This window comes from Sapajus apella, unplaced genomic scaffold, assembly GCF_009761245.1.
Source record: "Sapajus apella isolate SASKATOON/1434 unplaced genomic scaffold, GSC_monkey_1.0 scaffold63, whole genome shotgun sequence".
Lineage (NCBI taxonomy): Eukaryota > Metazoa > Chordata > Mammalia > Primates > Cebidae > Sapajus > Sapajus apella.
In genome coordinates, this window is record NW_022437003.1 from 5,255,500 (window position 1) to 5,268,874 (window position 13,375).

Consider the following 13,375-nt stretch of genomic DNA (forward strand, 5'->3'; position numbering starts at 1 on the left):
AAAGACAGGAAAATGCATTATTAACCTAAAAGAAGTAAGATGTACCTCTTAACTATAAACAATTTGAATAGAAGCTTACTGGGAAGGAAAGGCCCTAATAAATCAAGTAATCCTATTGGTTCTACTGGCTCTTGTATCTTAATTTTCTTACATTACATACTTTGGTCTAACTTCTATTCCCTGAGTCTATACAGAAAAATCTAATTTTTCCTCCCCATGACCGCCCTACATACTTTTTTTTTTTTTTAGCAGGGTCTTTGTCACTCAAGCTGGAATGCAGCCTACAGACTTTTGAAGGCAGACTACTATGGTGTGTTCTGCAATCATTTGTTTTGAAGAGTAGGCTGGGCATGGTGGTTCACATCTGTAATCCCAGCGCTTTGAGAGGCTGAGGTCAGGAGTTCGAGACCAGCCTGGCCAACATAATGAAACGCTGTCTCTACTAAAAATCCAAAAATTAGCTGGGCATGGTGGTGGACACTTGTAGTCCCAGCTACTCGGGAGGCTGAGGCAAGAGAATTGCTTGAACCTAGGAGGCGGAGGTTGCAGTGAGCCAAGATTGTGCCACTGCACTCCAGCCTGGGCAACAAGAGCAAAACTCCGGCATAAAAAAAAAAGAGTAGATATCCCTGTTTCCTTCAAGCATTCCTCATCACAAAATTTTCATCTGTTTCATCAGCCTGTTAGTCTTCTCTGAAGTTATTCATTTATCGAATATTTGTTATATATTTACCATGTGCCAGGCATGCCTAGAGCTACAATACAGAAATAAGTAAGATATATTCCCTTCTATAAAAGAGTTTTGGGGCCAGTAAGTGAGACAAATGAAAAAAGTATACACCATGATGAAGTGCTGTAATAGAGCTATGCCTGGAGTATTATGAGAGAGTCACTTGTCTTTGCTGGACAGAAATAAGCAAAAGTTTCAGGTAGGGTTCGACTGGCATGGCGTACAGAGGGTCTCCTATATCTTAGAATTTAAAAAATCTCATCTGTAACTATGCTTATGTGTCCCTTTTTATATCTGATGTTATTTATGACTCGGATGTCTTTTTTATATCATACTTCTCAAAAACTGCCTATTCTTTTTTATTAATATCCATTTTAGTATTCCTTCTAATTTGAAAAATTATTTTATTGTAGATTTTTGAGTTCATTAATTTTCCTTCTTCTTGATCTCTAGTAGATTCTATTTCCTCCGGGTACAGCTGTGGCCACACTGCATAGGATTGGGCGTATGAGGTTGCGTGGCTGCTCAATTACAATTTGTAAAGTTGGGTTTTAGTAGCTCCAGGATTCTCCAAATCTCTTCTGGGATCCTGGGTGCAGTATACCCTTCACCAGATCCCAGTGTTCCTGCTAAGAGGACACATGGGGCAATCACCCCTGCAAAGGGTCGTCCTCTCTCCGGCATCCCCTTTACCTCACCAGCCCTTTTCAAAGGCGCAGCTGCATTGTCTTTCATTAGGGCCAGCAAGGAGGGGAGCTGGCAAATGGGTATGTTTTTCTTAGTTATGTTGCCAACATGCAGTTCTGGAGAAAGACCCCCTTGCCAGCACAACTAGTTAAAACAGGAATATGATTGCATCTAGATTTCATCAGATACAGATGAGGTGCATGGTTAAGCCAGGCCGAGGGAGGCGGACTTGCGTAAATCTATTCTCCTACTCATTCAAAGCTGTGAATTGCAGAGTGTGCACAGGTGATCCCCATAAAGCTATGTTTCAGGCGGATGCCTGCTGGGCTGGTGCTTAAGCAAATGCCGTTGCCCATTTGTTACTCTGTCTCTGTTCCCTTTCCTTCTTAAAATCACTTTCTTTCTTTTTTTTTTTTTTTGAGACGGAGTTTCACTCATGTTACCCAGGCTGGAGTGCAATGGCGCGATCTCGGCTCACTGCAACCTCCGCCTCCTGCCACAGCCTCCTGAGTAGCTGGGATTACAGGCACGCGCCACCATGCCCAGCTAATTTTTTGTATTTTTAGTAGACACGGGGTTTCACCATGTTGACCAGGATGGTCTCGATCTCTTGACCTCGTGATCCACCCACCTCTGCCTCCCAAAGTGCTGGGATTACAGGCTTGAGCCACCGCGCCTGGCAAAATCACTTTCTTTTATCAACCTTCTTTCAGGAGACAGTGCTTTCAGGTTCTCCTTATCCTCTTCTCTGTGAAAATTTACCCTTAAGAAAAGATCTGGAACCTTTAAGATATATAAATGACTGGGCCGGGCGCGGTGGCTCACGCCTGTAATCCCAGCACTTTGGGAGGCCGAGGCGGGTGGATCACGAGGTCAAGAGATTGAGACCATCCTGGTCAACATGGTGAAACCTCATCTCTACTAAAAATACAAAAATTCAGCTGGGCATGGTGGCATGTGCCTGTAATCCCAGCTACTCAGGAGGCTGAGGCAGGAGAATAGCCTGAACCCAGGAGGCGGAGGTTGCGGTGAGCCGAGATCGCGCCATTGCACTCCAGCCTGGGTAACAAGAGCGAAACTCCGTCTCAAAAAAAACCAAAAACCAAAAACCAAAAAACAAAAACAACAACAACAAAAAGATATATAAATGACTGATTCTTAATATGGTGCCTCACCCAGGACAACACCCATTTGAAAGGGAACACAAAGCCTGCATTGAAGGAAATCAGTGTGTATTTCTAGCGTTTTCATCAGTAGTCATATGAAGCGCTATTTGGGGGCAGTAGGAGATGCAGAATCCAATGCCAATTGACAGGGGCATGGCTAGGATCTGAAATCACTGACGAGGGCTGCATGGATCCAGAGCTGAAGTTCTCAACCTGGGGCAGTTTGCCTCCAACTCCCAAAAAAAGCAAACATTTGGCAATGTCTGGAGATACTTTGCCAACTAGGGGCGGGGGTGCTACTGGTATCTCATGGGCAGAGACCAGGCATGCTGCTAAACATCCAACAATGTGCAGGACAGTCCCCCACAGCAAAGAATAGGCTGGCCCCAAATGCCAGCAGTGCTGAGGTTGAGACCCTGGTGTAGAATGATAGATATTTGACAAGCAACACTGACCCCCATGTTGGAAAGATAGCAGGGAGAGTTTCGTGGGCCAACTGGAGACTACCTTCCCTGATTCAAGGCACTCCCACCGCCCAGCATGGTAGAGGGATTATCCCACGGTGCAGTACAGCCAGACCTTCTGACTTCTTTGGAGAATTCAAAAATCCAGATTTGTATGTGACATCTCTAGATGTTAAAACACCAGCCATGAATCCAAATGAACGAAGTTGAGAGAGCCACACACACTTGGCCAAGGGCTGGCCTTAGCGTGCTGGCGGCTGACGTGACAAGTTGTGACCAGATCGTCCTGGTCCATCAGGGTGGCTGCTGGTTATAAATCCAGGGCTGCAAACGACCAGGGCAAGGTTCTGCTGCCCAGTCTTTCTGTCTGCGGAGACCCCAGGACTGTCCTATCGAAGCACAAGTCAAGGAGAGGTCTGTTTTGGCTGCGTGGAAAATAAAAAGTATTAATTGTTCTGACAACTGTTCTAGCACTATTTAACAGAGTTTACCAAAGCAATTTTACCTCTTCCTCTTGTAAAAATTCTCTTTCTTGGGCTCGATAGGCTATTTCAGATGCTGGAGTTTTCTCTTCCTAATTCCAATATCTGCTAGACAGGGTTGGTTGTTAAAGAGATCAAGTAAGAGAAAATATGTGAAAGTTCATAGTGTAGAGTTGTCCGCTGTGAAAAGAAGTGTTAGTTGACTCTGAATACAAAGATAAAACTCCGCTCTCTGAATGGGGCCACAGGCATTTTTTTGAACTTGATAGACTCAGTGGCCGGCTCCTGGGATAATGAGCTGCGTTCACTTGCTTGAATTTGGAGGGTAAACACATGCTCTTTGTGTCAGGGAGCTATGCTTGGGATTTCCTTTGTCTCTCCCTGTTTTGGGGAAAAGCAAATTTGGCATGGCCTTTGAATGCTTGCCTCCCCCACGCTTTTTTTTTTTTTTTTTTTTTTTTTTTTTTTTTTTTAGTGTGGAAGCTTTGTAAATTTTCCTTGTTAAAAGCACCATCTTCATACCTGTTGAAACCTAATTCTCATCCATAGGGATGTGGGGAATAAAGGGGGCAGTGATACCAACAGCGGGCATAGATAGCCCATCCATCCCACGCAGGTACCCTGGCGTGGGATGCACCCAGGAGGGAGGCCATCTGTAAAGAACCCTTTTTATTGTGACTCTCTCCTCCCCCAGCTCATCCCGAGCCATGAGAAGAGCGTTGTCAATGAGACAGACCAATTTTACCCATCTTACACAATAGTGCATTACAGACTACAGACATTCCAAGAAGACACCATTCAGGGTGAATCACCAAATTCAGGATGAAAAGGTTTTGATTTGCAAAAGCGCTGGAGCATTTCTCTTTAGAGCTGGAGATGGCAGGGAAGGAACCGACGTGGATGCAGCTGCATCACCTTTGGGCCAGGTGTGCTGGCAAGCTCTCCATGCTAGCGCAGGGCAAAGGCACCTAGCATTCACAGGCGCTTTGTCCCACGGTGGGTGCTGGGACCTGTGAATGCCCTATTTAAGGCAGAAAAGAAGAAGAAGGTGCCAGTGATGGTGAGGTATTGAGATATTGAAGTGAGAGGAATTGTGTCAAAGCATGAACTTTATGCAGGTTAACAGCAACTGAAATTAATGTTAAAATCTTTAGGTCCTTAAATGGATTCATCAACACAGGTAAGAGATGATGAGAGAAAATACTAGATTGAGGGTTGTGTCATTTAGGATGATTTCAGCTACTAGTCACTGAATACCTATCTAAAGTGAATTAAACCCTTCTTATTCTGAGTTTGGGCTCAGAACTGGCAGCATCACCCTCACCTGGGAGCATGTCAGAACTGCAGAATCCCCAGACCAGGCCTCCTATAATCAATCAGAATCTGCATTTTAATAAGACACACAGGTTATTTGTAGTCACATTACAGTTTGAGAAACAATCATGAAAAAGATCTATTGGCCAGACGCAGTGGCTCACACCTGTAATCCCAGCACTTTGGGAGGTCGAGGTGGGCAGATCACCTGAGGTCGGGAGTTTGAGACCAGCCTGACCAACATGGAGAAAGCCCGTCTCTACTAAAAGTACAAAATTAGCCAGGCGTGGTGATGGGCACCAGTAATCCCAGCTCTCGGGAGGCCAAGGCCGGAGAATCGCTTGAACCTGGGAGGCAAAGGTTGCAGTGAGCCGTGATTGCACCGTTGCACTCGAGCCCGGGCAACAAGAATGAAACTGTCTTAGAAAAAAAAGGAAAAGGACTATTTTTAATCTCAGATAACAAGTAGACAAGTTAGCTAATCAGAGTCAGTTAACTCAGCAACTCAGCAATGTCAGGAAGGGCCTGGGTGTTGTCCATTTTTCTGCTTTGCTGTGTTTAATGTGTTCACTTTTATATTCAGGTTTATGGTCCTGTGATCACAGGATAGATGCAGAAGCTCTGAGCGTCACCCCATATAGGGGAACGAAGGGGGAGGAAAAAGGAGCTTCCTCTCTAATAAGCCTTTTTAACAGCTAACCAATCCTAAACCAGCCATTGGCAAGGGTATTAAAATGGTGCTGACTTGCTAATGCCAACAAGCATTTAACCCCTGAGACTAGGTGGGGCCTGGCCTCCTTTGAATCTTATGGCAATTAAATATATGAACAAAATGGAGTTCTGTGACTTGGAAGAAGTGGGAATGGGAAGGGAAGATAGCTGGTAGGAAAAGCAATACGGTGCCCTGCAGGGATTTTTTGAGCCTGGTTTCGGATATTTTGGGACATTAAACCCTTCTTACTTGGAGTTTCCTCTAGCCTTTTTGTTAGAGAGTTAACAAAGAAATCAGCTTTTGATTTGCTTCTATGACTGATCCAAGGGCTGTTATCCTAGGACATACATAGATGGGTAGTTCGGGCTACAGGAAATTTTTTTTTTTTTTTTTTTTGAGATGAAGTTTTGCTCTTGTCACCCAGAATGGAGTGCAGTGGTGTGGTCTTGGCTCACTGCAACCTCTGCCTCCTGGGTTCAGGTGATTCTCCTGTCTCAGTCTCCTCAGTAGCTATTACAGGCATCTGCCACTACGCCTGGCTAACAGCATTTTTAGTAGAGACGGAGTTTTACCATGTTGGCCAGGCTAGTCTTGAACTCCTGACCTCAGGTGATCCACCTGCATTAGCCTCCCAGAGTGCTGGGATTACAGGTGTAAGCCACTGCGCCCAGCCTGGAAATTCTTATTGATAGAGTAATGCAGTTACACAACGTTTGAATGAGAAGGGACTTTTTATATTACTTAGCCTGGTGCCCTTATTCTATAGATGAACAAAAATTCTAAGTGATTTATGCATTGGTTAGCTCTGTTGGGATTGGATACTGCTCTTTCATACGTGGCTATCTTGATGGGAGGTGGTTCAACGTTTTCAATTTGAAATCGTATTTTGAAGACCTACATAATCTTACCTCTCTGGGAAACATGAATAATTACATAGAGCAAATCACACAGAGGTCATTTTAAGGCTAAGAGACATAGGATTCTGTTAAATAGGTCATAGGATCCCAGATGTCCCTAAATTGTCAGACTTGGAGAGTAAGGCTATATTTGATGCAGTCTGTAGGCACTTGGCAAGTGTTTGTAATTAATGGACTGGATAAATAAGTATAAATATGTTTTCTTTTGGAAAGAGAATTTTCATATGACTCACTTTCATTGTTGACATTTGTATGTGGTATATGTTGTTTTTAATTGAATTATTCTGAGTAAGTGTGGTGGGACCAGTGGATTCCTGAGTATGTATTTTCTCTTTCATACTCTTATTTCTAAGGGTCTAAAAGAAGAAAAGCGAACACAATGTTAGACTGCGTTAAAGAATGTACAGTAGTAGCCCCCTCTTGTAGCCAGCATCACTACTCTCGTGCTTTGGGGGCATTATTTTTTTTTTTTTTTTTTTTTTTTGAGACGGGGTTTTGCTCTTGTTACCCAGGCTGGAGTGCAATGGCGCTATCTCAGCTCACCGCAACCTCCGCCTCCTGGGTTCAGGCAATTCTCCTGCCTCAGCCTCCTGAGTAGCTGGGACTACAGGCACGCGCCACCATGCTCAGCTAATTTTTTGTATTTTTAGTAGAGACGGGGTTTCACCATGTTGACCAGGATGGTCTCGATCTCATGACCTCGTGATCCACCCGCCTCGGCTGGGATTACAGGCTTGAGCCACCGCGCCCGGCCTTGGGGGCATTATTAAGTAAAATGTGGGTTGCTTGAACACAAGCACTGCGAAATGGTGACAGCCAATCTGCTCATCGAGGTGGCTTCTACGTGATTCATGGGCAGGGAGTACATACGGTGTGGGTATGCTGGACAAAGAGATGATTCACGTACCAGGCAGGACGGAGTGGGATGGTGTAAGATACACAGGGATATACCTCAAGACCCTCAGTGGATGCCTGAAACCGTGGATGGCGCCAAACCCAGCTGCCATCAATCGGAACATGTTTCTGTTCGTGTCTTCCATCCATACCTTTAACGCCTTTTCATCTTAATTAAGCACTTATCATGCACTGTGGTCATAACTTTTGCAGTTTGAGATGTAGCCGCAGAATGGCCATACAGTTCTTTTTCCTTCTCCACAATTTCATGGATAAACAATTTTTATTGTAGACTTTAGCAACCTCAGTATCCATTTTTTTTCTTACTAAGTTGAGAACTTTCATTTTTTCACTTACGGGATGCACTTTATTCTTCTTTGGCATAGCCAGATTGCCAGCATCACTACTCTCGTGCTTTGGGGGCATTATTAAGTAAAATGTGGGTTGTTTGAACACAAGCACTGTGAAATGGTGACAGCCAATCTGCTCATCGAGGTGGCTTCTACATGATTCATGGGCAGGGAGTATATACGGTGTGGGTATGCTGGACAAAGAGATGATTCACGTACCAGGCAGGACGGAGTGGGATGGTGTAAGATTTCATCACCCTACTCAGAATGGTGTGCAATTTAAAATTTATGAATTGTTTATTTCTGGAATTCTCCATTTAATATTTCCAGATGACAGTTGGGCCAGGGTAACTGAAACTGCAGAAGGCAAAACCAGGGATGGTGCAGGGAGGTTGTAGGGTGGTGGAGGTTTGTGGGGGAAGCCGCAGGACTACTGTTTCATGTTTGGGGTCAAGGGAGATAGTCTTTATGCTCCCTTTTGGGCTGATTCTGACTACTTTGGAATTGTTTTTATCAGTTTCTAGCAACATAATTTAAGGAGGATATTAAGTGTTCACTGATGACAATGATGATGATAATATAGAACCAAATATCAGACACGTTAAAAGTTTTTCATTAAATCTTACAAAACCCTTGTGAGATAGACATCTCAAAGATGAAAAAACAGGAGGTCAGAGAAATTTATTAATCTAAGGACAGCTACTGAACAGTGGAGCTGGGATTTAAATGCAGGACTGTCTGACTCCTAAACACCATCAAAACAACTAATGTAGTTAAGCATTAATTAAATTATAGGCGTTGTTCTAAGTGCATTATTTCATTAATCCTAACAAAACTCCTTTGAGGTGGGAAATACCTATTATCTCCTTTTGCAGGTAATGAAACTGAAGCTTAGAGAGGTTGAGTAATCTACTCATGTCTCTCTGACCCAGGTCTGATCACCATACTATTGCCTGCAGATGAAGAGGAGCACAGTTATTATATCCTGTGTTGCTCAAGAGAGCAGAATTAGGACTTATAAGAGCCTTCTAAGAATTGCTCTGTGCTACCAAATGGGTGGCAGATTTCTAGAGAAGTCTTCTAGCCTCTACAAGTTCTTGCCTAGAAGTCTGCCAACTACAAATGGGTGGCAGACTTCTAGACCAGCAGCTGGTGAGACAAAACAAACATCACTGTCCGGAGGCTGTCCCTAGATTTTCTGAATGTAATTAGAGATGGGATTGGATTGTCTCTAATGTCTGTTTCATGAATAGAGTTCTGTAAATAGTCTGTCTTTTCTGAGGCCGTTGTACTTTCAGCACTAGGTCATTTAGTTGACTGGAAGGGTGTATTCTGTAGAAAGAAAGAGATAGGTAGAGAAAGGAGACTTACTTTTATCTTCATGTCTTTTGTTCTCCCACATGCATACCCCACCTCTAGCTCTTACACTCAAACACCTACACTTACAGCTTACTGTAGATGCCACTATTCTTTTCCACATTTGGACTAGTAGATTTCTCACTGCCAACCTTATTTTGAAAATAAGGTGTTTCTGCATCTTCCTTTTTATTTTTTAATTTTTTTTATTTTTCCCATTTATTTATTTTATTGCATTTTAGGTTTTGGGGTACATGTGAAGAACATGCAAAATTGTTGCATAGGTTAAGAATAAAAGTTGGACTACTGTTTAGATATCACTAAACAAAATCCATGTTTGATCATCTAAAACCCTGTGTCTAAAAGTTGTGAGGAATAGTTGAAGCTTTCATCAGTGTAAAGCTTGGACAATACTCTATTGCAGAAAGTAGTTAATTAATTTCTGCAAAGTTAGGATAGTAGAAATGGAAGCTGTGATCTGTTTTGAGAAATGTGTACAAAATTAACATTTTCCCAGAGAAGCATTTTCCAATGTCTCCCACCTAATTTGGCTTCAGCAGCTTGAAACTTTACTAAGTGAACTAATCCTGCCTTTGAAAAGGTATACTGGGGCTCAAAAGACAAGCTTAGACTAATACTGGGCACTTTCTCTTTTCCCATTGTCTCTCTGTTCCCCTTTCTTTCTCCTTCTCTTGTTCTCTCTTTTCACTTTGGAAACTATTAGGTCTCAAAAATGCATCTGTAGCTGTTTATTTTACATGTGTCTGATTTTATGAGCTTATGGGCTCCTGAAAATTAAATTAATTTTAAATGAGCTTTAATTACTAATGCTTTGGGCCATTGCCTTTAACAAAGTCAACATAACAATCAGGGTTACCTTAGTTTGTCTCTTTTGAGGAATGTTCTCATTCATTTGGGCTAATATTAAACAGAGCAGCTTTCTAACTAGAAAAACAAATACATAAAATAAAACCACTGCTATATTTGAATGCCTGAATTTATTTCTTTTCCAGAAATACCATTAATTTAAGAAACAGGATTTTAAATGTGCATTAAAGGATTCTTTTTGTTAATAATATGCAGAGGCAGAGGTTGAATCATGACCTAAAGGTCTGAATTCTGTTCTTAGCTTGGTGCAGGGTGCTTAGTATATAACATTAGCAAAATTGGCTTACTTCTCAATACGGTGCCCCCTTGCAAATTAAAGGGTAATCAACTCCTAGTTCGAAAGTAAAGGAATAATGAGATAATGTTCAAAATGGCTTTTAAGTTTCTACCTATAGAGGTTGAAGGTGAAAGAACATTGCAATGTCTGTGGATATCCCCCCTCCCAGGAAGGAAGGCTACTCATGTTGTTCCCCGTGGAATGTTCTCTTCAATCAGGGGCTATCACTTGAGTGGTTTGATAATAATAAGCTTAGATGGACTGCAGATAAAAATGGGAAATGTTGATTAAGTCATTTAGTCCCTTGACAATTTTGCCAACCAAGCGATTCTTATAAGCATCAGACTTAAACTGTGCAATACAGGGACCCAACAAATAACCAATGTTCTTGATTCCACATATTGCAGGGTTTCAACTGTTTCTCCCCCAAATTAATATCAAATTTCCATTATCTAAATAATACCCTATTATTATCCATGATTCCCAAGTGGTTTCTACCTCTTTTGTCTCTCTCAGTTGAAAATGTGCTAAAATACCCAAGTAATAAAAACACCCATGGTTGCCAGTTGGTTAATTCTTTAATCAGCTAAATTTATGTTATAGTATCACAGAAATAAAAATCTTTCTAAGGAGAATTTTAAATCCACACTCCAGTCTTCATGTCCAGACATATTAGAATGGAAGATAATTAGTATAGAAAAGAAAAACAGTGATTTAAAATAAAAAACTACAAATATAAACTTTCTAAATAAGACAAGTTCAGAAAGAGAATTAAATTTTTTTCTAGATTCTCACTAAAACTTACTTCACATTCATATTTAAAGCAGTTACCAATAATAATGTTTCAATCACACAGTATATCTAAATGTGTAAAACCAAGTAAGTATACAAGTCATTATTTATTTATTTATTTGTTTTTATTTTTATTTTTATTTTTATTTATTTATTTATTTTTTTTTGACACGGAGTTTCGCTCTTGTTACCCAGGCTGGAGTGCAATGGCGTGATCTCGGCTCACGGCAACATCCGCCTCCTGGGTTCAGGCAATTCTCCTGCCTCAGCCTCCTGAGTAGCTGGGATTACAGGCACGCACCACCATGCCCAGCTAATTTTTTGTACTTTAGTAGAGACAGGGTTTCACCATGTTGACCAGGATGGTCTCGATCTCTTGACCTTGTGATACACCCGCCTCGGCCTCCCAAAGTGCTGGGATTACAGGCTTGAGCCACTGCGCCCGGCCAAGTCATTATTTATTAATAAAAGTACCGTATTGCCCTTGTCTAATGCCTTACAATTTCCAAAATGCTTATACTTATTCTTTTTTTTACAATATCTGCTTATTTTTTCTCAAAAGAATTTTAAAGTAAATTATCTCTCTAATTGCCTCACCTATAGTGGAAGACATCTCTTATTCATTACTTGTTGGGTTTATGACTATTTGAAAATCTCAAAAGTAGGTGATGTCCAAGAATACCTCAGAAGCTGATACCATAGTTGTGTATAAATACTGCCGTAAGCAGGCACATGTATATGTGCACACACACTTACATACACTCAGCTTCTTTTTTTGTCTTGCCTGGTATTCCTAGAAAGAAATTTCTTTCAAATTTCCCTTGATAACTCACATTGTATGTGATGTCTTTCAGTGCTTGTTCACCAGTGAGGACTTTTCTATAAAGGCAAAGAAACTGGATAGAAGAAAATTGAGTCATAGAAAGAAAAAACATACTTTGAAGAAGAAAACATAGTTGGGTACAAGAGGGAAAAGCTAATGACATATTTTTTTTTTTTTATTCTTGAGACAAAATCTCCCTCTGTTGCTTAGGCTGGAGTGCAGTGGTGTGATCTTGGCTGACTGCAGTCTGCGCCTCCTGGGTTCAAGTGATTCTCCTGCTCAACCTCCCAAGTAGCTAGGATTACAGGCACCTGCTACCACACCTAGCTGATACATGTATTTTTAGTAGAGACAGGGTTTCACCATATTGGCCAAGCTGGTCTTGAACTCCTGACCTCAAGTGATCTGCCGGCCTTGGCCTCCCAAAGCGCTGGGGGATTACAGGCTTGAACCACCACACCCAGCCCATCTTCTTAAAGTTATGTAGCCCCTTCCAAAATTTGTGCTTTCCTCTGTTATGTGTAATTTAGGTTCCATGTGGATTCTTAACACTTAAAACTAAATTTCATTGTTTGGAATAAATTTATACCATAGTTGGTATAAATTATATAAATATAGATTACCATTAAAAAAATAAACAATGCTTGATGATTTGTTTTGTGAAGTAAGCAGGAGCAGTGACATTGCCCATGGGTGAACCTCAGAAAGGATGCAACGGCGAAGGGGCTTTACACGGTGAAATAGAGGTGTTTGATCGGGACACAGACGTGAGCACCATTTAGACAGTATGCTTGTGATAGTATCACACTAAATCACAGAACTTTATTGATGAAGGGGCAGCAAGTTTAATTTTTTGCTCACATGTCTTAGATAATTGTATGCACATAAGGGGTGTCCAGTAAAAATTTATTCACCAGCATATTTTATCACTACGTATCGTACCCCTTACTCGTCATTCCAGCCACACTGGACCTTCACCACTTCCTGAAACACTGAAGGCAGAAGCCTGCATCAAGGCCTTTGCAAATGTTGAAACAGTCACCAGCAACAGCACTGACCTAGATGTGGTAGGTCTGCCACAGGAAGAATAATACAGCTGGTTTTGCAGATATGAGGTGTGACATAATGAATTCTGTGCTGTTGGGGCCACTTAAGCGGGACACTAAAATGTGCTGTCAAAAGGGAATCTTGGAATAGCCAGGCAGTAAGAGGAAGAAGAGGAGGCATCAAAGGAGACAGAGAGAGATCACAGAAATAGGAGTATCAGCTTGGGGCAGCATCGTAGGAGACAGAGTTTTAAAGAAAGCATATGCTACCAGTACTACATGGATACTGTGCTGAGCACAGTGTCTGCTATTACAAAGCACTTCATAGGCCCTTCTTCTCTTCATTTATTCACTTACTCTTTTATTCATTCAACAAACATGCCTGTGTAGCTACTGAATACTAGGTGCTAATAAGATGGAAGGGAGCCGGGCGCGGTGGCTCAAGCCTGTAATCCCAGCACTTTGGGAGGCCGAGGC

General features: G+C 41.8%; 1 long non-coding RNA gene across 1 annotated transcript in view; it reads left to right on the forward strand.

The window, feature by feature from the left end:
* The first annotated feature begins 272 nt into the window (after positions 1–272).
* LOC116529822 overlaps positions 273–13,375 on the forward strand; it is a 21,167-nt gene continuing 8,064 nt past the window's right edge. The window contains exon 1 of the long non-coding RNA XR_004259687.1: positions 273–310. This is a non-coding gene — a long non-coding RNA (uncharacterized LOC116529822). The remainder of the gene's footprint in view (positions 311–13,375) is intronic.